Source organism: Asterias amurensis, chromosome 14 (assembly GCF_032118995.1).
Source record: "Asterias amurensis chromosome 14, ASM3211899v1".
In the NCBI taxonomy this organism is placed as follows: domain Eukaryota; kingdom Metazoa; phylum Echinodermata; class Asteroidea; order Forcipulatida; family Asteriidae; genus Asterias; species Asterias amurensis.
This window is the reverse complement of record NC_092661.1, coordinates 2501-28516: the sequence shown is the minus strand read 5'-3', so window position 1 is coordinate 28516 and position 26016 is coordinate 2501. Positions and strand designations below refer to the sequence as shown.

Below are 26016 nucleotides of genomic sequence, written 5' to 3'. Positions count from 1 at the left end.
AGTTTAACGAAAAATTTACAATTTTCATTACGATTTGCTTAATGCAGACAAACGAGTTGATGAGAAATATTTGACTCTCTAAGAATTCAAAGAAATAAACCCTAACAAATAATATGATAGAAAAACTCAAACCCAACTTTAGGTTGACCTAAATTTTTCCCAAACTAAATGGGATAATAATATTTGGAAGTGCATTTTCTGAATGTTTCTATTTTTTGTCTTTTATTTACTGCAATGGTGAAATGCGAAACCAACTGCCTGTGAAGTACGGAGTCCAATGAAGACTGCACATCAATGGCCTCTGCGTTCGTGCTGGTGACGTCCATCCGCCGATGACCAAGAAGACAACCGCTGGTTGCCTGGCTTCATAGAGGATAGTTCCTGTCTCCCTGGTGGATGAGAGAATGCATTGAAGTCTGATGGATCAACAACAGATGTAATAATGGCAACTATACTTGTTTTAAAATGAAACTAAAACAGATTTTACACATGTAATAACATAACTTTAAAGGATTGCGCAGAAAGTTTGTTGCGTCAATCTTTTTACAACAATCGATGTCTTTGAGATGACATAAATAGTTCAAACTTGTTGCTGAAAAGCAGCGACTGAACTCAATTTTTGAACTAACTTAGTGATGCAGTTGTTGAATGATTCTCCATATACAGGTGATGTCACAAGGATAATGGCTACCAAGGATCATGGAAGGAGGACGAGGGTGTCTTATTGTCTGAGGATGCAAGTTTCCGGGTAAGAGGACTTAAGGAAGTAAAATACAGTATAAGTTATTACTGTCCATATAAGTATTAAGTCGTAAAAGAAAGTGGTTTTGAAAACTTAATGTGGCTTATTTTGAATGCCCAAACAAAACTAGCTACATAAAACCATGCAGTTTAACCCTTAACAGAACCTAAACATTCCTTTCTTTCCTCTGATGTGTTCATCACTGTTCATCAAAGTTTAACGAAAAATTTACAATTTTCATTACGATTTGCTTAATGCAGACAAACGAGTTGATGAGAAATATTTGACTCTCTAAAAATTCAAAGAAATAAACCCTAACAAATAATATGATAGAAAAACTCAAACCCAACTTTAGGTTGACCTAAATTTTTCCCAAACTAAATGGGATAATAATATTTGGAAGTGCATTTTCTGAATGTTTCTATTTTTTGTCTTTTATTTACTGCAATGGTGAAATGCGAAACCAACTGCCTGTGAAGAACGGAGTCCAATGAAGACTGCACATCAATGGCCTCTGCGTTCGTGCTGGTGACGTCCATCCGCCGATGACCAAGAAGACAACCGCTGGTTGTCTGGCTTCATAGAGGATAGTTCCTGTCTCCCTGGTGGATGAGAGAATGCATTGAAGTCTGATGGATCAACAACAGATGTAATAATGGCAACTATACTTGTTTTAAAATGAAACTAAAACAGATTTTACACATGTAATAACATAACTTTAAAGGATTGCACAGAAAGTTTGTTGCGTCAATCTTTTTACAACAATCGATGTCTTTGAGATGACATAAATAGTTCAAACTTGTTGCTGAAAAGCAGCGACTGAACTCAATTTTTGAACTAACTTAGTGATGCAGTTGTTGAATGATTCTCCATATACAGGTGATGTCACAAGGATAATGGCTACCAAGGATCATGGAAGGAGGACGAGGGTGTCTTATTGTCTGAGGATGCAAGTTTCCGGGTAAGAGGACTTAAGGAAGTAAAATACAGTATAAGTTATTACTGTCCATATAAGTATTAAGTCGTAAAAGAAAGTGGTTTTGAAAACTTAATGTGGCTTTTTTTGAATGCCCAAACAAAACTAGCTACATAAAACCATGCAGTTTAACCCTTAACAGAACCTAAACATTCCTTTCTTTCCTCTGATGTGTTCATCACTGTTCATCAAAGTTTAACGAAAAATTTACAATTTTTTTTACGATTTGCTAAATGCAGACAAACGAGTTTTTGAGAAATATTTGACTCTCTAAAAATTCAAAGAAATAAACCCTTACGGATTATGATAAAAAAAACTCAAACCCACATTTATGTTGACCTAAATTATTCCCAAACTAAATGGAATAGTTCTATTTGGAAGTGCACTTTCTGAATGTATCTATTTTTTGTCTTTTATTTACTGCAATGGTGAAATGCGAAACCAACTGCCTGTGAAGTACGGAGTCCAATGAAGACTGCACATCAATGGCATCTGCGTTCGTGCTGGTGACGTCCATCCACCGATGACCAAGAAGACAACCGCTGGTTGCCTGGCTTCATAGAGGAGTGTTCCTGTGTTCCTGTCTCCCTGGTGGATGAGAGAATTCATTGCAGTCTGATGGATCAACAACAGATGTAATAATGACAACTATATTTGTTTAGACATAAAACTAAAACAGATGTTACACATGTAATAACATAACTTTAAAGGATTGTGCATAGAGTTTGTTGCATCAATCTTTTTAACAGTCTGCATCTTTGAGATGACAGAAACTTCAAACTTGTTCATGAAAAGTAGTGTTTGAACTCAATTTTTGAGCTAATTTTGTGATTTTATTTTGAAGCAGTAGTCCCGTAATGATCATCAGATGGTTACATTATATTAGTCTCTATATGGTTTGTACTGATGTGATAACAACTTTCTTTCAGATGGCGCACCCCTAGAGGTCATCCGCTAGACGGGGTCTATACAAGAATGCTACCAATGGCCATTGATGTAGCATTCTTACATCAGCTGAATGACACAGCACACAACCAGAAACAACTGAGCTTAAGATGCTGATGCTGGACAGGGCGTAGAAGGCTGCCATCAGAGGTTCTCAAGATGGCTTCGGCTAAAGACAACCTGTCGCTCTACTACTTACATACAGGTTATTTGATGACTACTTTTCTGCCATCCTGTCAACATGGACCATGAAGATGTGACATTACAACACAAAGTTAGATACGTCATGGCTTGAGGAGATATACATTAAGTATTTCTACAACTACTTACACTGTACCAAGATCCTTGAAGGTAAGATCTCTTTTAGCTAATAAATCTGAGAAATCCATTAACGTGCGGAAAATAAACTTTGCTTAAACACAAAATTTGAACTTACAAATCTTTTTGTTTCAATTTTGTTTTATACCATATTACAGGATGAACAGAGTGGAACAACTAAGAGCTGGTTACGTCAAGATGCTGAGCCACATTATGCAGCACCAATGAAATTGTTGCTTCAACACCGTCTTTGTAAAGAGGACTGTTTCTTCATGATGACTGCCCTCATCAAAGGTCATATCCACCAGCTTCGACTGTTACTAAGGATGTACTTTGACCAATGAGTAGACGTTCCAAGAGCATGAACAACATTGAACAAATCTTCCAATGGATCTTGATATTACAGCATGATCATCCAGATTCATCTGCAGATTGAACTCACTTACACAACAAAGTTTTCTTATTGTGGAACAATGACTTGAATATTTATAGTATTGCTTGAAGCTTTGCATGGTAAATAGAAATAGGAAGAAACTATAAATATGTATATTTGACTTGTGGGTACACTCTTTTGTGTGAGTGTTGGCTCTGAAAGACCCTTTGTTTGTGTGAGTGTTTGATCAAGGCTGATTTGTCATGGTGTCCCAGACTGCCGTGTGCTTTATTCTCATGGATATGAATGCAGCAGGTCTCCTCTGTGTCATCGCATTCGGAGGGAATGCTGGTCGTCTGTGTGAAGTGATGTTTGATTCTTGTTTGTTTCTGGGAAGGTCTTGAGTTGAGCTTGGCTGACGATTCGTTGGAGCTTGTGAGATGCATGGCCGATGTCTGGAAGGGTGATGGTAGCCTTGAACTGCGGACTTTTGTCTACTGGTGTGATGAGGAATGGCTTGGGCTGGCTGTAGGAATTTAAGGTCTTTAAGTTGTTGAGTTGTAGTGATGTCTTGATGTGATGAAGTTCCTGCTTCAAGCTGCCTTGTTCAACTTATTTTGTAGACAGAATACGTAATAACTTGTAATGAGATAATTCCTTACAAGTTAATGTATTCACATTTTTATATTGCTTGTTTGTAATGAGGTATTTCATTACACTCATGCAAAACATCCTTGCAATGAAATACCTCATTGCAAGTATGTCAAAGTTTCAAGTGCGTAATGAAGTACTGCATTACAAGCATGAAACAAGTTATGTAAATTTGTAATGCAATTGCTCATTACAAATATGAAACAATAGGGTAAACTCATCAGAAATATAAAGACAACAAGCTTGTCATGAAGTGTATATGAGTGGTTTAACATTACAAACTAATAAAATTTAGTTTTACTTTTACTGAATTTGATTGATGTATTAAATATGAATGGTACCTTTTACTAAGTGTCACTCTGTCTTTCCATTATTCATCCAAACAATATTATAAGTGTTCTGGGGGTACCCCCACATGGTGGCCACCATGTTTGTTTTGTATTAGTTATTATTTAAGGACATAAATATTGTGACTCACAATAACTGTTATTGAGGTTTTAAATTATGGTCATGACATTGTACTGTGTTCCTTGAGGATGTTTTAGTCCTCATTATTATGCTAATAAATTACAATGGTCATGACATTGTATGTTTATTGAGGGTATTCGAGTAAACTTATTAATTATAATGGGCATGGCATTGTAGGTTTATGGAGTCCTCATAAATATGTTAATTAACTACAATGGTTTTGACATTCTACTGTGTTCCTTGAGGGTGTTTGAGTCATTGTTATGCTAATTAATTGTAATGTTCATTGTTATCAGCTAGGCAGTGCTATTTATCATAAATTTGTGCATGATGTGGAGTTTTTGCTCAATAGAGGGCGCTGTTCGCCGGGTACCGAGTACAAGTTGCTATATTAATTATTTACAATGGTTATAACAAAGGTGACAACATTTATATTATCTACTGTTAATTATGTTGCATTAATGTCACACTCAGTATCCATAATCTTTATACCTTTCAATATTTGAGATTGCTCGTTAATTATGGTATTTTTTTAATACAAAGGACATGACATTGGTTTTATTATCTTGTGTTAATTTTGTGGCAAAAATGCCACACTAAGATTGGTATTGTGATATACCATTCGCAACAGTGTTATAGTTGAGAGTACTTGTTAACAAGGTTTTTTTTAATTACAAAATTGTTGACAAGTTTGATAATGCCTATGTAGTAGCTATTTGATGCTAATATCAGGGTTTTCAAGAGTACTTTCTCACAAGAGTGTTTCTTCACTCTGCAGACAATGGGAGCTAGCCACTATTAATAATGACTTCCGATATAGGAAATTGATTTAAATTATATAATGTATCTTATCTTAGACAAAGGAACTGGTTTTACTGCTAGAAAACAGTATATACAATTTTCTTTAACCGCATAATCCTGGTCAACAACTTTAATTGAAAAATTGAAACCATTTCTTAAGTCATAGTTATTATAGATAAATTTAAGCGGGGTTTTCCAGAGTATTTGTTATCTCTGGTTTTTTACTCCGTAGGCTAGGTATCAAAGGGGGTAACATTTCCAATGAAGCAATCGTTGTAATGGTTACACACTTTGATGTATTATGATCCCTTTAACTGTTGTGGGGTGGAAGATGACAACCTTCACGTGGTCCACCCTGTTGTTAACTAATGTCATCAAAGACCTTTTTCGCAAATTCTTTTGGGTAGCCCTCACTGTTGAACAAGGTGCATGCTGATCCAGCTCGCAATCAAACTTGATCGCTATGCATGCGTACCAAGTATTTGCGATGAGGTCAAAACCAATCTATGTAGCAACCCCTTGTTTTCATACTGGTATTGTCTTCTAACCTAATTAATTTCAGTTAGCCCTATTAATGCCTATTACCATAACTATCAATCACTTAAAGGCAGTGGACACTCCTGGTAATTACTCAGAATAATTATTAGCATAAAATCTTACTTGGTAATGAGTAATTGGGAGAAGTTGATGGTATAAAACATTGTGAGAAATGGCTCCCTCTGGTGTGCCATAGTTTTGGAGAAAGAAGTAATTTTCCACGAATTTGATTTCAAGACCTCGGACTTAGAATTTGAGGTCTCGAAGTCAAGCATCGAAAGCACACAACTTTGTGTGACGTTGGTTTTTCTTTCAAATCGAGCTCAAATTTTTACAGGTTAGTTATTTTATGCATATATGTTGAGATACATCAACTGTGAAAACTAGTCTTTAACAGTTATCAATAATGTCCACTGTCTTTGACTTTTAAGTGTTTTTTGCCCGTTATGTGTATAGTATTTTCAAAATGTTCATTTTATTTTGCCACATTTATGTTTATGGCTTAGTGTGAAATAAATACCTTGGTCATGTGAAACAAGAAACAACTTTGTGGTAATTAAGATTTTAAAATAATAAAATACCCCTGTAAAAGAAATTGCTTTTTTTTGCCACTAGTGAAAAATGTCTTAAAACACATTTTACTTTAGCCCAAAGCCACTGCACTCAAGCTTGGCTGCACTACTTTATTGCCAAAACTATAAGAATAATTATCCCTAGATCAAGACACAGTTAGAGATATCGTGGTAACGCTTCTTATACTTCTTTTGAGATATTATTGCAAAAATTCCTGAGAGAAGAGTCCCATAGTAGTACACAATCTGAGAAGTTGAGATATTGCCAAAACTCTTAAGCAATGTGCACTCAGTCTGAGAAGTTGTGTTACCTCTGTACACTTTGAATACTTCTTTTAAGATATTGCCAACTTGTAAACATTATAACCACTATAATATTATAAGTCAAGGGCTGTTCCCGTCAAGGCAATATTTTAAATGGTCAAAATTCGTTTAATAGGACACAGAGTGCAATTTCCACCATTCTCCCCAGGACCTGAACAATCCCGGGTTTGCCCCTCCCATCATCCCCCATCCCCCCCCCCCCCCCCCCCCCCCGGGGCCTAGGTGGCATGGCATCCAGGGCCCATTATTTCAAAGAATTGTATGTTAAGCAGAAACGAGCTGGATACCACTCGCAAGCTGAACATGACATGGTATTATGCTGGTAACTTTAGTCTGGTAGTATATTTTGTTATAACAGGGCCAAAGAAAATTCATTTCATCTAAGAACAACCCTAGCGCCCTCTGTAGACTAGTTATGTTTAGTGTTGCATTCCGCGATCAATTCAAGATGGTGAACATCATCGCGGGAAGTATAAAATGAGTAAGTGTACAATTTTGACTGTTAATATCTGTGTAAAGTATTATTTATGAAGCAACTAAAGCACACAAGTCAAGCTAAGGGTTGTTAGAGTACATTTATCTGGTTCATTCCGCCGTCCGCTCGAGAGAAGCTACTTTTAAATCGTTTTCTTCGGATAGCTGGTCTACGCATCTATGTAGTAAGCTAAGCCTAATGTACACGTTTGTATGTACGTAGTGTACTGAAAAGCATTGTTTACGTTTGGTAATTGTTATTTTGTTAAAGACCAGTCTTCTTACTACTAGGTGTATCCCATATAAATCATAGAGGGAGTCGTTTCCTACATTATTTTATACTTCCATCAGCCATCCAAGTCCAATGATCGTCAAGCCAGTTTTTAAGTTAATTTTTATTTTGAGTAATAATAACCAAACGTGTACTTTCCTTTTAATAATACTAAATAGGGCTATAACTATAAATCCAGACTAGTTAGTATAGTTAAAGTACATATTAATGTAGTGTCACCGTGGTCAGGTGGTTAGACTGCAGGACTTACATCACAATATTGTGGTCATATCCCCCAGCTAACCGCTGTTTTCACAATGACTAGAGAACAAATATTGTCGTCTAATTACTGAATCACAATTTCTTGATTTGTGCAATTCATAATCATAGATGTTAAACCAATGTTTGTACTATGAGAGAGATTAGTGTGAATGGTGAGTTGCGATATCGTAAACCTTTCTCCCGGGAGTTAACAAGACTGTGCGCACAAAACGACAGATTGTCCAAAATAATAATAATAATAATATTAATAATAACAATTTCTGGAGGTTGGTGGGGTCCTGCTGGAGGGTAGTGACATTATTTGATGCAATTGACATAATAATTTATAATTTATCCTTAATTTCTATTCTTTGACCATTGATCTGTTTTAGATTCAATAAGATCTTCACTATACAATGAAGTAACTTAATGCACTCCCGGCATTACTCATTCTGGCCAGTAGCTATAAAGGTAAGTTTAATTTTTTTGAATCCAATAGACAAGGTCTAATGAATGGAATGAAATGGTAGTCATGAACAGCAGTGTGAAACTGGAAGGGTCTTGGCCATTTGGTAAAGGCTCGAGCGAAAGGCGAGGGCCTTTAATCATGGCCACGACCCTGCATAGTTTTAAACACAAATTTAAGAACGAGTGAATGCTCTTTTATTCCCATTCATTTATGCCTTTTTGGTTCAAAGGCATAATACATTAAGAAACTCTGTAAAAATGTATCTGTTTTCTGACGACCTTGAGCTCCGTGCGTTTGTTTAATTTCTATGACTCAGACACTTTTTGAATGCATTCTTGGTGCAAGACATTCCTCGTTTTTCTTTAACACAGTGCGACCAACTCACCAACAGCGCCTGCATTGCCCGCAACAAGAACTGTCTTGCACCAAGACTAGTGTATAGTAACCAAAAATAATTGGTTATAAACAGAGTTCCAGCTGGTCATTATCAACATTAAACACTTTCTTTGTTATGCTCTTGCATACTCACTTCCTTTTTTTAATGGAGCCTTTGTTGCCATGAAATTCCTTTGAAAGCATTTTGTAAGACCTTTGTAAGTAAGCACTGACAATGCATGAAGTTCTGCTACTCTAAGCAGCATGGTTAGTGGATGCATAGAGTTAGGACAGAGGTGACTGTGGTAGTGCTGGGTTGGCCATTTTAGTAGTAAAAGGTGAATAATAACCTGATGGAGTAGTATTTGGCCTATACTTCCATTTGCACCATGTGCCATGTAAGTACCATGTGTTCTACCATGACTACCAAAATAGGTTCTTTTTGCTAGCTACCGTTTCTTTAAATCTCAACCCTTAGAGTGACAAACATTTTGCCCTGCACTTCTTGCAACTGGGAGTTCCTTACGTTGGGCCTCAAAACTTCAAGAAACATCTTATCAGGGTCAACATTGACTTTCTGAAAAATGGCACTTTGATTACTTAAGTGATTTATATTTTATACATTCTTTCACATTCATTAATCCCTTCACAATTCATATCTGTGGCTAGAAATGCAAGTTCAGCATTCGACATACACTCATAAACATACATTTTTGAGGGGGAAAAAAGGATGAAGAAGAAAGACACCTTACATTTTATACAGTTTAATTAACATATATCTTTCTAAGGTAGCCCACCTTGGTGGGCTGTTAATGCAATATTTTGGTGGAGCCATTTGATGCGGCAGTCAAAGTCTGGTGTTTCTGATCAGCAGAGTATGGGTTCGACTCTGAGTGGTGACATTTTGTGTCATTAAGCATTTTTAATAATACTTGGTTTTACATGTACATTTACAGTGCGCTTTATCACACCCCTAAGGGGCATATGAAAGTGCGCATTATTTTACCTGCCAGGTACAGTGGAGCTTACATTTATGAGACCTATTTTTGGAAATTGTTTTACAAGGTGCTATGGCGCATTATGCAGCCAATTAAACCAGGAATACTGGGGCGCAGTAACCTGTTCGCTTTTCGCGATATGAACTGCACTATTTTTACATGCTGTTTACAACACACGGGACCTACAGCTTTACGTTCAATCAGAAAGTCAAAGCGATGGTTAAGTGTCCTAACCATTATTGCTCCGTCCTTCAGATTGGACGTAAAGATGTAGGTCATGTTTGTTGTGTCATGTATGAAAATCAGCACACTTATCATATATAGAGAATGGTTTTGCTATTACTATTTATTTATTTATTTTAATTTAGGCCCTGATGTGATTCAAGTGTGTTTGATCATGAACACTTGTTTTAACTGATTATGTGTATATTTTGTTCTGTTGTAGACCATGCTTTGACAGAAACTCTGATACAAATGTTTCTGACAATGATTTGTAAATCATCTTGCTGTTGTTCTGTGGTAAGTACATACATGTATTTTAAAATGGTCTTTATAGAGGCACTGAACACTAGTAGTAATTACACCAAATAATTGTTAGCCCAAAAACTTTATAGTTTTGGTCACGAGCAGTGGAAAGCTGTTGATAGTATAAGCAAATTGTGAGAAACATCTCCTTGTGAAGTAACATAGGTTTAAAGGTTTAAAGGTAGTTTTCGAAAAAAGTTTTGCAACAAGGGTGTTTTTTTTATCGTTATTGGGTTTTCTAACTTTGATGACAAATAGGCCCTTCCTATGAAATATGCAAATGAGATGTGCACATGCGCATAAACACCTATGGATGGCAAATGCAAAAAAGAGGTTGGATCGTGCATGCCGAACTCTTGAGGGAGCTGGTTTCATGTTTGGCTTTCATTTTCATTGGCCAGATGACAGTAAGTTGTTCTGTAGCTGTTTGTTTGTAGAAACCAAAAGAAAAAGGAAACAAATAATTGTCTTCATTTTAAATCTCTTATAAATAATTGGCACAAACGAAAATATGAGGATGTAGAAAGGAACAATTTAAAGCTGATTGTGAAGAGGCTGATCAAAGAAGTGGAGGAACTTAAGACCGGAAAACATCACTCTATGGCTCAAAATCTTGGCTCTGCTTACCGCAAAATTATTCTGCGCTTATGAACACCAGCATTTAATTTCTTCACTAGCTGTGTATAGTGTAGAATGCCTAGTTGTGATAAGCTGGAGTACACACACACACACACATGCCAGAATCCCTGCTAACATCAACAACAATTCAATAAACAAATTAATGAAAGAGTCTAGCTACAATCCTTATGGTTGAACCACCCTGGTTTACCAATATTGGACAAACTGTGGACTTCTTTATTGCCTCGTTGACTCATTTATGGAATGAACCCAGACAAAGAGCCTTACCCTACCCCTCCCCCACCCCCTCCACCCTTTGCTATTCACACCACAAGTATGAAGTTGATCACTGTTGACTTCTTCATTGCCTCAAAGTGAAGTCTTGATTACCTATAAACATGATAAATGAAATAGAATGCCTAAAGCGAAGCAAAATTGAATGACTGAACGGGAAAAACGAAATGATGTGCGCACGTAACAAAATCGAATGCAAAAAGAGCTAAAAAGAAACCCTAGTTTGAGATGAAAGGAAAAACGTCTGAATTAATAGAGACACCAGACTGTGAGTCCATGAATATGAAGTATTGAAAACAAAGTAATCAGTTTTCATGATTACTGAAATTGTGCACCATGCCTCAAAGAACAAAGAGTACCCACAACTGTGATTCATTTTGTTTGTATGTCCTTTCCTTAACTTGGTCTCTTTATGTTAATGTCACCTACAAGTTCAGAATCGTTTTGTAATGCTGTGTGTCATTGTTCATAAATAGTCTTATAAAACATTTAAATTGAATGTGTCTTTTTTCATGTTTCTTAGGATTTGTCTATGTGAAATGTTTGACATCACTGAAGGAGCAAGTATCATCAAAGGACTATGGTTAGTTGTGTTAAATACAAACATTGGATGCATATGAGAATGCATGGTGCAGATTGATCAAGTTCTGACAATGCAAAAAGGAAATGTATTCAATATTTGTTGTACTATAATCACTCATAGATGCTTGTCCTTGGAAAAAATGCTCTCCATGAATATGCAAAAGACACAGAAACTTGTATACCCAAGACTGAAATGCAGATAATGCCATGTAGATTTCAATCCTGTCCTCCGTCACTTTACTTGAAAAAACCCCATTTCCACAGACGTGCTGTGAATGATTTTTTCTGGTACCTACAAATGATGACACTTGAAGCATTTTTCCTTAATCCAATGACAAACATTTGTGTGTGTGGTCTATATAGATGTATCCCTGCACGTATGTATTTTGTTAGGAGTTATGAATGATTGTTGTACAAATTGTAAATGAATTTCATTTTGTAACTGAAAAGTGTTTGATACTTCATAATGTATTAAGTGTAGTTGTTACAGTATGAAATGGACTCTATTTGCTCCTATACATTATCCATGAAACCATATCATTTAGTTGTGTACAGTAGATAGAATGAATGAATGAACGAATGAATGGATGAGAGTTATGTATTTGTGCACCTTTCCTGTCCCAAAAATGCTATGCAAGACAGTATGATTCATTATTGAAGTTGTAAATGTGTACATGTAAGAAATCTTTATGTGCTTGTTCATTTTCAGATTTGCTTGATATTGTAGGAGTTTGTTGACCATCAGACTGTCATACTGCCTTGCATGCATTAGTGTTGTTCTTTTTTGTGTTGTCTTCAAAGCCACGGTGCGATGTCATTTTTTTTCCCTTGAATCCCACCCGATTAATAGTTTTTTTTATGCCTTTGATATTTTTTCTTCGCAGAACTCTGGTAAGTTCTGAGTATAAAGTGCTAACAATTATTGGTGTGTAAGGGTAAAAAAAACAAATTAATATTCTTTATTTCGGATGCAAGTGTAACATCTATAAATCGTTTGCAGTACCCGCTGCTACACTTACGATTCAAAATGCCTCTAGCCACCGGGCAATCTCAGTGGTCTAGTTGGTATGACACTGCTCTAGATTTGCAACGGTCGTGGGTTCGAATACCAACCGAGTAATATGCCTGTGATTTTTTACTCGGGTAAGTACGGAGTAAACAGTGGCAATTCATCAGTGTATATGGGTACAAACCAAATTAATATTCTTTATTCTGGATGCAAATCTATTAAATCATTTGCAGAACCTGCTGCTAAGCGAGGATTCACACTGCCTCTAGCCTCCGGGCAAACTCAGTTGTGTAATTATGTTTTTTTTTTGGGGGGGGGGAACTTGCAACTTGAGAGAACAGAAAGTCCCATTTGTTTCTGGGGGTATAAAGGTCAAAGGTATGGAACTATCGCCCTTTTGTACACCTTGATAATGCCATTTGCATTATGACTTAATCTGTGAAATTCCAATCAGATAGTATACTTTATATTCCCAGAAGTTCACAAAATTGTACACTCCTTATTTACACTCAAGCTTAGGAGTTACAACAACATACCTTTTGTTTTTTATTATTAATCCTTTAAAAAAAAAATTTTTTTTAATCCTTTTTTCAATAGGAGTGTTCGATATGACAATTAATAGAAATTGTTGTGCCATGGCTTTGAAATATTTTAATTGTGAGCTGACAACTTTGCGGTTTATCTGTCTTGTTACGTGTTTGTGAATACATACGTGTACCTGTACTTGTTTATGTTAATTTATTTCTTCAAATTGTTTTTAATTTGAAATAAAAAGCAATGCTGTTTTAAAGGCAGTGGGCACCATTGGTAATTGTCAAAGACTAGCCTTCACAGTTGGTGTACATGTATCTCAACATACTGTATGCATAAAATAACAAACCTGTGAAAATTTGAGCTCAATCGGTCATCAAAGTTGCGGGATAATAATGAAAGAAAAACAACCCTTGCAACACGAACTTGTGTGCGTTTAGATGGTTGATTTCAAGACCTCAAGTTCTTAACTCGAGGTCACGAAATTAAATTTGTGTAAAATTACTTCTTTCTCGAAAACTATGGCACTTCAGAGGGAGCCGTTTCTCACAAAGTTTTATACCATCAACCTATATCCATTGCTCATTACCAAGAAAGGTTTTATGCCAATAACTATTTTTAGTAATTACCAATAGTGTCCACTGCCTTTAATTGGGTATTGTAAAGTTTGTTATTGCGAATAAATCATGTGTACCTGCAGTAAAGAAGTGTCTGGTAATTTTTACTTTTATGTTTATTCTTAGGCATTAATGTGTAATTGTGATGAGTTGTCAGCTCTCAATTGAAATACTTTTAATTTTAAAGATTTGGTATGTCCACAAATTTAATGTGTTTTCCTGACCAAAAACTGAGTGATAATGCTATACCTTATAATTAAGACTTCTTTTGAAGAATAATGGAATACCTTATCTTTAGAATAAAAGTGACATGTATTTGTGTTGGGTGTTTGGTTTTAATAATTTGTACTAATTGGACAAGAGGACACTTTGGATCCAACTTCCCATGTGACTACATTGTAACAAGTGAGGACTGTGAGTATGAAAAACCTTTCCTGGACACAATCACGCCACATGCACAATATTGGAATGGAATTATTCTGCTACCAAGCTAACATTTCATGAGTGCAAAGCCTCGGGAACATACTTTTATTTTTTATTTTTATCTTTTTGGGGGGAGGGGGGGGGGGGGGGTGGGGATGGGGGGAGTGGGATTATGCAGTGTGGAGGGGGGGGGGTGTTAGTCTACATTTGTAAACCTAATTAAACTCAAAAGATGGAGGCGACAGCGTTTAGAAGGCTCGCCACCCCAGTATGATGTCTTGCATTGTATCCCAGTACGGTCTGTCTCTCATCATGGGTGATCAGCTCCTATAATGGTGACATTGTGAGATTGCACTCATCATGCAAAGGTGCGTGCCACTTCTGCATTGATGCGGAGGTGTGTGGCACTTCTGCCTTGTGCGGAGGTGCGTGCTGCTTCTTTACGGTCAAACTCCATCTTTAGACTCAGGCAAAGATAGCCCATCAATTAACTATGTTGAAGAAATCTCCTAAAAAGAATCGTTAAATATAGGACAGTAGAATAGAATAGAATCAAATAGAATAGAACCAGTACTTGGTGACTGTAAACCTCCTTCAATTAGCCAATAGGATGGAAACTGAAGTCCAATACAATTTAGTAAAGGTAAAAGGCTAATGTATGACACTTATTGTCATGTTTTTGATTTGCTTTTAATTTAGTGTTTGTTTACTGGTGGGAGTTTAATAGCTTTTGAGTCCACTCTTCTTTTTCTAGTTTGTGGCACACTTAAATTATGGTGGTTCAGATATTAGATTTATTTTCCATACCATTAGGTAGTGCAATATAATGAAAAACTACTTAACAAGTTAATCATATAGTGGGAGGTCGCAGACAAGAAGCCTAAGCTTGTACAAGGACTGATCTCTTCACAAAGAATACATACATGTACAAATAGGAAGTTCTGATAGAAACATAGTTACTGTTAGATTGATTTGAACTCCTTATTGGAATGGCCCTGTTTGTGAGTGGAGACTGCTGTGGTATGATAAAGATATCCAAATGGTCGTAAAGTGAATCAAATTGTACTTTTGTGTAAAACCAACATTGTTAATTAGTTAATGTCCACTGTTTTGCCTATTAGATAAACGTCAAGTTTTAACTAGATTAAACAATTTAAATGATTTTGTGAAACCCCACTACTTATTAAGTGAGCTATACACCAGTGGATGATTTTTGCAATCACATTGTGACTGCTGAAGCGGATTGAAATTAATTTGTCACAGGTTCATTTTATTGTATTCTCCACCATTGATATGGTTCAAAGAATCAAAGGTATACACTAATTGTACAAAATCCCGTTTCGATAAATTCAGACGCCCCAATCTAATCTTACAATTAACATGCTTTTAAATTTGCTAACCAGCAATATGACTAAACTTGTAACTGAAGTCTTCTGATCAAATGGTTTGTATACATTTTAAAATGACTAATTAAAGACTTACATACATGTAGTAAGAATTACAGCAGCTTTGTATAGTAAAGTGCACTTTGAGACACATTTCACTGTGAAGTAAATACATTGCCTTTTAAATATAAGAAGCATAATGGCAGTAATGCTCTTCAGAGTGTGTATCCCTATAGGGATTATTATTTCTTTGTTGACATTTGCTGGGAAGTTTCTGCTATCTAAAAAATGGGCCCGTTTTTTAAGATTGTATACAACTACATTGATAAAGTATTAAAACAATTGAACGGATAGTTCCAAGAAATATTTTGCCTGTGAACCTGTTTATGGTACTGCCTTGTCTTGTCTTTACTGCACAAACTTCTGCCACTGGGCTATAAACGTGCAGACCCTCATGCATGCATGCCCCTACATTTAAGTTAAAATTAATGTGTCAATGTAGAAACATACACTGTATGTATTTATTTGAATCTGAGAAGTTTCACAGTATAAAGCTTCTGAAATTCTGTTTTACAATAGAAACTGTTTCCAACAATCAAAAGAACTCTGCATAAATTTACCTGTGAATCTACCTGTATAGATCCTAATGGTACTGCTGTGATTAATTACAATTTGCTGTGTTCAAATTGCAAGTCCATTTGTACCCACTTTTATAATCACAATAAAATGTCTTAACGAATAAGAAAGAGCTGTGTTGTGTACAATGCGCTGACCCATGTACGTGTATAAAGTGTTTCCCCCACAAGGAAAAGAAGTTTAGTTGTCCTGCATATATGTACACTTTCAATATCTAAAATTAAATAGAACTGTTTCCAAGCTGCGATTTCCTTTACACCATTACTAACCATAGCTGGCCTTAAAAAATAAATGCATGTACTACTGTACCACTACTTCAAAATGATGCTCAGTACCTGAAAAGCTCTTTTTGTCGAAGCTACATCAGGGTTACACTAAGTCAACGCATGTGCGTCAATCAGGGGTAGGGGAACAGGGGGACATGTGTGTCCCCCCCCCCCATGTTCTGGGGTGAACAATATTCGCCCAGTTTTTGCTAACTTGTGTGTCTCATAAGAGGGCAAATACATGTACATGCGTTTCATCTCCATACTTTTTTGTTCTCTTGTACTGTAGTTACTGTATGTTTACTTTATTGAGACGCGCCATCTCTGTATGCCATTGTCAGTCTGCGGCCTCTATGACTTGTTTGAGCGATATATTGGTCATATTTTACCCAGGTAACTTTGCACTAAGGGCTGTTATTATTTGACTCCATATTCATTTGAGAAGTATGTGAGGGTGTTTATTTTGTTCTGTTTTGTTTGCCATTAGGGCTCTTAATTGCCTTAGATTGCATCACAGAGCATCTGAAATGCAAAATTTGTTCCTGTAGGCAGGCCCAGACCCCAGGCCGTAAAAAGGCTTTGTGTTCCATTACAGTGCTCACAAAATGCATAAGATGTGTCACAACTTATTACTGCTGATGATGAGTCTAACCCATTCTTCCTTGGACTTAACTTGCGTATGACATGATCCCCAGACAAACTTATGTTTGTTTGGCTAATTCCACATAAATGTTGTGTTGTTTTTTGCATTGAATTGTAAAAGCTCATTATATGCTTTCAAATAATTACTGCATGCAAAGTAGACAATCTAAGCTGTCCAAAACCACTTTACCCTTTTGTCTCCTTAGATTGATAAATGTTTATGACAATTGAAGTTGAAGGATCTGGAACAGGTGTGGATACCCTAAATTAGCAGATAAATATTGAATCACACATTTGTGTTGTAGTTCACATCCAATTAAGATATGTATTAATGGTTAAATATCAGCTTTGAGACCTTTTTTCCAATCCCGGGTGAAATTTACACATCCACATGAAATATTATGATCACATACTGTGGCGTGTTTCCTGCGAGACTAATTCGAATTCGGGAGTCTTGGGAGAAGTCTAACCACTGGGCCTAAAGTTCCCCTTATCCCGAATCCAAAGTGAACCTCAGACCAGGGGAATACTACAAGCAGTCTCGGGCTAAGGCTGCAGGCTCGTTTTGGTGGAAATCTACTGCCCGACCGGTTACTGTTTGTCTGTTGCACTCCGGGGGCCGGGTTGGAAATATCTCTGGGGGGTTTGTGAGAACATAAATGAGGGGACTCTGACACACAGCTCTATGTGAAAAAACTCTTTAATTGCCTCACTTTCTCAAATCCAATCGAAATACCTTCAACAAACCTGTCTTCCCAAATGCACTCCTCGGAGGACCGATGCACTAGCAAATTTATCAAGGCCAAAACGCACGCACTAGCACGCCGACTGTTTTGCTTTGTCTCATTCAAGTTTCCAAAGTAGGTGGACTATTCAACTGATAATGAACAAGCACTTGTCAACCCCAGTGAGCTCACTCTGAGCGTCGGTCTCTGTGATCAACGTTGGGCCATCCAAGTTCCCTGTGAACTTAGCCCTGGAGGCCTTACACTTTCGTATTGTACTACAGTGATGTCCTGGATATCAGGGTCCATTTCTGGGGCCGAAAAATGTCAAAGCTTCAGAACTCAAATTTTACCTGCAAGAAAGCCCCAATTTCAACAGATTCACATTCCATGGCAGCATACATTTTTCTGCGGTGGGTTTTGATCGTCATATATTCTTCACAAATCCATATTTACTGAAGTATATCCTTGTTTTGGTACTGGCACTGGACACTCTTGGTAATTACTCAAAATTATTAATTGTTAGCATACAAACTTACTTAGTAGTAACTAACAATGGAGATCTGTTGATAGTATAAAACATTGTGAGAAACAGCTCCCTGTGAAGCAACATATTTAGAATTGAATTTGAGACCTCAGCTGAGGTCTTAAATGAAAGAATCTGAAAAAACACAACGTTTGCTGTTTTTTCTTCCATTATTGTCTGTTATCTTCGATAAATATTGAGCTCCAATTGTTACAGATTTATTATTTTATGCGTATGTTGAGATACACCAAGTGAAAGGACTGGTCTTCGACAATTACCAAAGGTGTCCAGTGTATTAAATGTATCTACTATCCAATTCGCCTGAACTAAAAAACAAAAACCATTTTTGTTTACTGATATTTAGTAAAGAGAATAATGTGACGTCTTGAAATAGTGTCCCGTCAGTCATATTATGTCCCGTCAATCACTTTTTGTCCCGTCAGGTGAATTGACACAATTGGCCGAAAAAGAGGAAAAGAAACTGTCCCAACGGACTGGTCAATTGCTTACATCCCTACAGGGTACATTTGCCGACACAACAGGTTCAATCTCTTTTTGGAGTGTTTAGCCTATGAGGTGACATTGTCACTCTGTTTCACCATGCTTGTGGCCTTCTGTGATGACAGCAAGTCGAGGAAGAATCCGAGAAGTTGTAGTTTGAACTATTGAAGAAAGAGAGAGAGAAAAACAAAATTGTTTTAATATGTACTCATTCAGATGAATTTCATTATAATATGTACAAATAACACCGGCACATTATAAAGTTCCTAGCAAGACAGGATTAAAAGGGTTTTTAGAAGGGGACACGAAAAAGCATAGTTGTAAGTTTATGCATTATAGCTTTCTTATTGATTGTACTCAAGTACTCCCCAAACACATGATTGATTAGGACCTCACAGTTCTGTCCATTCCGTCAAATGTAAAACCTTAAAAGTTATTAGAATATGTGTTACATGAAGCTGCTTCCTTGAAGTACTGAAAAAGAAACATATCCTGCAGCTTTGTCTCTATTTATTATGGAACTTAGAAGGAGTCTGTCCATTATTGAAGTTTCTAATTGAAGACAGAGTGACATACTTCTAGAAACTATAAGGCTCTCTCACGGGGAGCTTTATAGTTACTGTAGTTTTTTAGAAGTACCTGTGACAAATCGTGGGCTATGTTTACAATGTTGCTCTTAAACCGTTGTTTGTTTTTTTTCTTCTGTGATTCTCAGTCAGCTACTGTCCTCATGAAACTGACAAAATGGCAAAAAGTGACCCATGATCTTAGTTTTAATGCCTACTGTTGTCAGTGGGTATTCATGGGGCTGCCTACTTCATGGGGTTGTGTTTTGGCATAAATGTCTTGAAAAACCAACATAAATTATCATGACTACGATGAACTGATGCACCACTTTTACATATTAAGGTATGAAAATTTAAAATCATGCTGCAATCAAACAGACGAAACTTAGATAAAAATGCCAACCCAATCCAATTTGGAATCCTGTTTTTAATTTCATTTTATAAAATATGAGCTAACATTTGCAAATTTGTTTTTGGACTCCCCTTATTTATTTGTTTAAAGCCATGAGAATGAAAGTTTTAGATTTGCTTCCGGGCATTTTTGAAAGGACATGAGGTTTTTTTTCTTTTTTCTTTATTCATTATTTTGCACACGAAGATGCGCAATCTTCAAATTGCGCAAAGTGGAGCTCGATACACAAATTTGCCTATTCTGCATAGCGCAAATTAAAAATTGCGCAGAATATTTGTGGGGCAAATTTGTCGATTGTGCTCGACAGATGAACGGCAGCAGATCTTATGCGTGTTTAACTGCAAACAGAATGATCGCAATGACAATACTAAAATGCGTAAATATAACCTTTTACCCTTGTTTGATGATTTTAACTTGAATATTTGTGATGATGCATAGCCTTTTTTGTGAAACTAATGAAATTTTGTGAAAGTAATTAAATTTTTCGGCGGTAGCTTTCAGAGCATGCGGGCGGTGGACGCAAATCTATCATTTTCGTTCTCATTGCCTAAAAGTCTGTGAGCTTCCACCTACAACCTAGTCCTACGTATTCTAAGTATAGTACATTAATAGTAACACACTTACCGATGAAAGTGAAGAATTCCAAACAACGATGCAACTTCCCATGTGTGCAGTGGCCCGGTCACAACACCAGTTCAATGTCAATGAGCACGAACATGAAGGTCACAAACACTGTTGAAACGACATAAAATAGGCTCAAGTATCAAAGTAGAAAGTAACCTTATTGACTACTTCTTGGGACAGAAGCTATATTATTATCTGTAGATCCTTTCTTACAAAAAAAACTTGTATTGTACAATCCGTGAAACAAGTGTACAATGTCGAGATACTCCTGGAAGAAAAAGCATGGGCTCAAGCCATTTGTACATTCGTTAAACGTACGCGAAGTCTGGGTGGCGCTTGAAAGTAGACTTGTATTTTATACCAGTCCTTGCATTTTGTGGGTACTGATTATTAAAGTATTGTTAGACTAGCTACAAGGCATTGTAAATTAATGCATCAGAGATAACTGTTTGCGTTGTTTTAAATGCAAATAGAACATGAATGAAATATGAAATGTGAAATAAACTGATGTAAGTATATATCAGGCCGAAAACTGAATACAAGCTTTACACCCAAAAGGTCGAAATATAACATGTCAACAAATATTAGTAATTAAAAAAAGTAACAAATATCAGGCCGAAAACTGAATACAAGCTTTACACCCAAAAGGTCGAAATATAACATGTCAACAAATATTAGTAATTAAAAAAAGTAACAAAAATAAAATAAAAATTATTATAATAAGAAGCAGCATTATGTAATCTGATTTACTTGGTAAGTCCTGAAAACATAAACAAAAGCAAAGTTGCTGCTCGATCATTAAAAGTTTCAAGTTGACAGGAAACAGGTGAAAAACATTGTTTCCAAATGTGAAGTTTTCCAAAACAGTCAGTAAATGGTGTTGTTGCTTTTCAAAGTGTCCAAATTTGAGGACTGAAAGAACAATACATTATCAAAACATAAAGGAAACAAATTTTGTTGATGACCTGTTGTTTTGAAACAAAGACACTTATTTTATTCCTTTAGAAAGAAACCAACAATAATATTAAATTCATAGAATTAAAACAGCAATTTTACACAAAATACAGTGACTTTAATAATCAAACCTAATTTTGAAAATAACGTGAAAGTATGATTTAAAATTGTAAAGGTGTTTCTGTACATACTGTAATTAAAGTATAGTAAATTTCCCTGAATTACATATTGTAAAACAAGTGCTGTAAATTTTCCTTGAAGTACATACTTTTATTAAACTACAGTAAATTTCCCTTGGAGGACATATAGTGTAATTAAAGAACACTAAATTTTCTTTGAAGTAAACTTTATTTGTACTGTAGGTAATTTAGTAAAGTGAAAGGCAGTGGACACCTTGGTAAACTACTGAAAATAATTATTGGCATTAAATTGATGATGAGTAATGGGGAGAACTTGATGGTACAAAACATTGTGAGAAACGGCTTCCTCTGCAGTAGAGTAGTTTCTAGACAGAATTAATTTTCCAAAAATTTGATTTTGAGATCTCAGATTTCGAATTAATAAGGTCTCTAAATGCACCATCTAAAAGCACACAACTTTATGTGACAAGGGTGTTTTTTCGTCAATTATTCTCGGAACCCTCCACGACCAATTGGGCTCAAATTTTCACAGGTTTGTTTTGTTTTGTATATTTACAGATACAGCATGTGAGAAGATTTGGTCGTTGACAATAGTGTGCAGTGTGTTTAACCAAAAAAATAGTTAATTTATGTACCGAGTAATTGAAACTATGTTTTTACTACACTGAATGTCAAGTAACATATTTGACAGTCATTAAATGTTCAGGTACCTCAACGTAGAGCTTTTACTATCAGCTGGAGAGTGAACCTTAAAAAAGCACGATGAAAAGACTTTGTAAAGTGCCATGTATCGAGGCATGGGTACTGTCATACATTTTGTAAACCACCGGTCTATGGCCGCAGACCCCATTTGAATCTTTAACCTGATAAAACTTATTATTAGTGGGTGTGTCCATTTGACCTGCTGAAATGTCCTTAGACCCCATTTGTAGTTATCTTTGTTATTGAGAGTTATCTTGATTCAGTCAGGTCTTGAAAAACCACCTGAACTTTTTGGGGTGCATTCAATGTGTGAATATAGTTAAGTTTACCTGCCTGAAAATAAGTTCCTGTTTAACAGGCTAATAGACTTAAAATGCACTCTGAGAAGTGTTGTTGTCATATGTGAAAATGTTTTCTTGTTGCTGTCAAACTTTGGCCTGTAATTCTTGGTCATGCTTTTACATAACCACATTACTGTAATGTGAAATGTCGTTGCAATTGAATATACCAAAGTTTGTATTTATTGTAGTAAGCACTACTCTGTAATGCCCTTACATGTGTAAGAGTGTTATCCCAATGTAACCAGGTCCCTTTAGACATCCTAGTAAGCAATAGTTTACAGTGGAGTAAGACCGTTACATGTGCAAGTGTATTTACCCTTACATATGTAAGAGTGTTACTCCACTGTAACCTGTTGCTTGATTAATTGTTGATACTAGTAATGAACAGTTTGTAATGCCCTTACATTAAGAGTGTTAGTCCACTGTAACCTGTTGCTTTATTAATTGTTGATGCTAGTAATGAACAGTTTGTAATGCCTTTACATTAAGAGTGTTAGTCCACTGTTACCTGTTGCTTTATTAATTGTTGATGCTAGTAATGAGCAGTTGTAGTGCCCTTACATTAAGAGTGTTAGTCCACTGTTACCTGTTGCTTTATTAATTGTTGATGCTAGTATATGAATAGTTTGTAATGCCGTTACATTAGGAGTGCTACCTACTCCAATGTAACCCTTCCCTTAAAGTGACACTATTTGAACTCTCTAAAAGTTCATCTCTAAAGTTGATCTATCAATTTTTTTTTTTAAACAACAGTTGGATAAATATATTATGTTGAACTGTTGTAGTTGCACTGATCAATTGTTATTTTTGTGTTTATCCCTACTTGAAAGAAACCTTCTTCTCTAAACCACCGATAATCAACCTTCTTAGTATTAACAGATTTGGTTACTGATTGTGGTATAAAAATCTTAGCATTTGATGACAACCGAAACAGATGTCTATTAAAAAGCGTTGTTAATTAGTATTACGATTTTGTTTGTTGTCTGAAATATTTTATTATGTAATATTTTGCCTCCTCTCCATGCCCATGTTGCTAAACGTGTGTTATTGTTTTTTTGCCGAGCTGTGTCATCTATACCACTTGAAATTTAACTTGTGTGTCATTATGGTTAAATATCCCAGAGTGTTACGGTTACAATGCATCGCTAGACTATTGCTTATTGGCCACAGACACAAAGTTTGTTTTTCTACTTGTTCGGTCTGAATATGTAGACATCGTGTCCAAACAATCTGAAACGTGAGACTTACCTTAATACTTGAATCTCTTTGTTGATCCCGGCAATGTAGAATTTGTTTCCTGTTGGCTTATTATTAAGAAATGGTTGTTTTTAGCTGTTCTTGGTGATCGTCGTACTATGTTATCGTGGATGACCTGAAGGGTTTGTGATTGAGAGACCGGCTTACATGCTATTTGTTTCCGATTGGTTTGTTAAAAAAAACTGAATGGTCTGTGATTGGTTCACTTTCAGCGCTGAAAACGATAGTTTGCATATGAAATCGACAAGTTTCGACCGTGAAAATATGGGTTTTCGGTAATGTCGCGTTGTTTTTGAACCATCTTCCGCTGTAATCTTATAAAAAACAATAACAAATCATTTTTGAGATAAGTTTTGTAAGGTTCGGTAGAACTGTATGTGCTGAATGTGTATTTCTCTGACGACTTTTAGCAACAATTAGCAACCATGACTAGGATGTTTGGAACTTGAATGCACTTATATATGAACCCTGAAGCTTCGTTAGATGTGAAGAGGCAGTGGATAGTATGGTTCCCTGCTGCGGTAAGCTTCACCGCTAGGCGCGCTATACATGCAGTGGATATTCTCTACGAACATAGAGTGATCCACAACCCGACCACAAAGTCACGCGCCACTTTTAGAGTGGCAATTATTTGTGGGCGGGGTTAATTTAATTTGTATTTGTGGGTTACTGGGTAGGGTGGGGCTGCATTAGCTATAGGTATATGCAAATGAGGCATACGACAAAATACAAATGTAGGAAAACGAGCGTCAATTGAATTGAACGTAATTTCTTTTAAAACACCGTCAAGATGGCTCTATACAGCGTGAAGACATCAAAAAGACCGTCATTAATTAATTTTTTTCATTAAATTTTTATTTAAAACAGCGTGAACACTGAACGGCGCACCCGATGCATACCATCACTGACCATCTACCATCTACCATCTACCATCTACCATCTACCATCTACCATCTACCATCTACCATCTACCATCTACCATCTACCATCTACCATCTACCATCTACCATCTACCATCTACCATCTTCCATCTTCCGAACTGTCTGTGACCCCCATAAAACCTCCGTGATGGCCCCATCACACCGTCAATAATTTCTTTGACCATCAAAGGAGACCGACTGACCTTCATTAACACTAGTGTACTTTTCAAATTACCTAAATATTAAATCCTGAAAACCATCGCGACAACTACAGCGTCAATAGCGTCAAACCGCGTAAAACGACGGTAAACACTAAACCGGCCAAACAATAATAACGTACTTACAACCTAATCACAATGTGGAACCCACATATAGCACTACAAAGTGCCGAATACAATGCAAGTAATTGTGAACCTTCCCTAAACCAATTAAAGTATTGAAGTTTTCAGTGTGACGCAAAACATAAACTTAAAGTATCCCAGCCCAGTACAGAAGTTATTAAACGTCATTAACATTTTGTTTTATTCCCCCAAGTCTCTTGGTTTGAACTGTCATGTTTAATGTACGTGACACAATTTTTGCTTGTAAAAAGTCATACTGGATACTGGTCTTCTATTGCATAAATTAAATAAAACATATGTGAACATTAATTTGACATTGACCATTGCAAAATTGTAGTCGTGCGACTCTGAGGTACCCAGACAATAATGAGAAAAAAACGCACACTATTTAATGTTTTTATTAGAACTGTACACGTATGTATGTTATCTCTGTATAAATCGTTAACCCTTACCAGTCACACAGATGATTGTACAACAAGACTACATGTGTTATATCTCTGTATCTTGACAATAGTACATGTATGTTTGTTGAAGGGGAATATTGTTTGTTTCATTAAACTATAAAACAATCAACGGTGATCAGCTCCAATTACACCCTTCACTTTCTTTACTAGTACGCCGTGTGTTAACTAAAAATTAGTTCATCAACCCGGTGTCATGGGCACACAGTTCCACCCCCTCTGCCCCCCGCTGGACGAAGCAATGGTCAAGTGTCTTGCTCAAGGACACAGTGTCGCGGCTGGGGATTCGAACCCTGCTGATCAGAAACACCAGAGTTTGAATTCGGTGCTCTTAACCGCTCGGCCACGACACTTTCTTACTAGTAATGGTGAGAGATTGATAGTTGAAAACATTGTGACAAACAACTCCCTATGAAGTGATGTATTTTTTGCCAGTAAAGTAATTATCCACGAATTTGATTGT

At 36.3% G+C, this 26016-nt stretch overlaps 2 long non-coding RNA genes across 4 annotated transcripts; both read left to right on the top strand.

Annotated features, from left to right (window-relative positions):
* Positions 1 to 1237: 1237 nt before the first annotated feature.
* Positions 1238 to 4316, top strand: LOC139947565 (uncharacterized). 2 transcript variants are annotated; one of them, XR_011787367.1, is made up of 5 exons: positions 1238 to 1391; positions 1622 to 1703; positions 2176 to 2353; positions 2648 to 3014; positions 3140 to 4316. It is a non-coding gene; the product is annotated as an uncharacterized lncRNA (long non-coding RNA). The 2 variants fall into 2 exon arrangements; XR_011787366.1 differs by lacking the exons at positions 1238 to 1391; positions 1622 to 1703 and having other exon boundaries at positions 2115 to 2353.
* A 2828-nt stretch (positions 4317 to 7144) lies between these two features.
* LOC139947507 (uncharacterized) lies at positions 7145 to 22648 on the top strand. 2 transcript variants are annotated; one of them, XR_011787358.1, is made up of 5 exons: positions 7145 to 7188; positions 8106 to 8184; positions 10001 to 10074; positions 11516 to 11575; positions 22090 to 22648. It is a non-coding gene; the product is annotated as an uncharacterized lncRNA (long non-coding RNA). The 2 variants fall into 2 exon arrangements; XR_011787357.1 differs by lacking the exon at positions 22090 to 22648 and having other exon boundaries at positions 11516 to 14282.
* The last annotated feature ends 3368 nt before the right edge of the window (positions 22649 to 26016 follow it).